Source organism: Corvus brachyrhynchos, unplaced genomic scaffold (genome assembly GCF_000691975.1).
Source record: "Corvus brachyrhynchos isolate BGI_N302 unplaced genomic scaffold, ASM69197v1 scaffold351, whole genome shotgun sequence".
Lineage (NCBI taxonomy): Eukaryota > Metazoa > Chordata > Aves > Passeriformes > Corvidae > Corvus > Corvus brachyrhynchos.
Window position 1 is genome coordinate 1,054,754 of NW_008236203.1, and position 346 is coordinate 1,055,099.

At 59.5% G+C, this 346-nt stretch overlaps 1 protein-coding gene across 1 annotated transcript in view; it reads left to right on the plus strand.

Annotated features, from left to right (window-relative positions):
- LOC108448492 (BTB/POZ domain-containing protein KCTD8-like) overlaps positions 1-346 on the plus strand; it is a 19,780-nt gene that overhangs the window by 1,033 nt on the left and 18,401 nt on the right. The window lies entirely within an intron of this gene.

A 346-nucleotide genomic window follows, 5' to 3' on the forward strand; every position in this document is an offset into this window, starting at 1 on the left:
AGGGAGAAGTCTTGACACGCTCGAGGTTATAAAATGCTCATACAGCTCTCCAGGTCCTTGAGCCTTATCAGCCAAAAAGTCCCTTTGTTTTTTCCTGGGAGCACAACAGGAATCCCTGGGATGAGGTTGGGATGCTCCGGTGGCGGTCAGGCCACAGCTTCACCCAGGAAAGGGGATTTTGGCCATTTTGGTGATCTCTTGTGAGGTGTCTCCAGTCCCAGCTGCCCAGGCCCTCCCGGGGCTGGAGCTGCGGCTGCTCTCCCCCGCTGGGCAGTGCGGAATGAAGGGACAGCCCGGAGTGGCCGTGTGCCCACATGCCCAGCTGGCACAGGGATGGGGGGGGTTC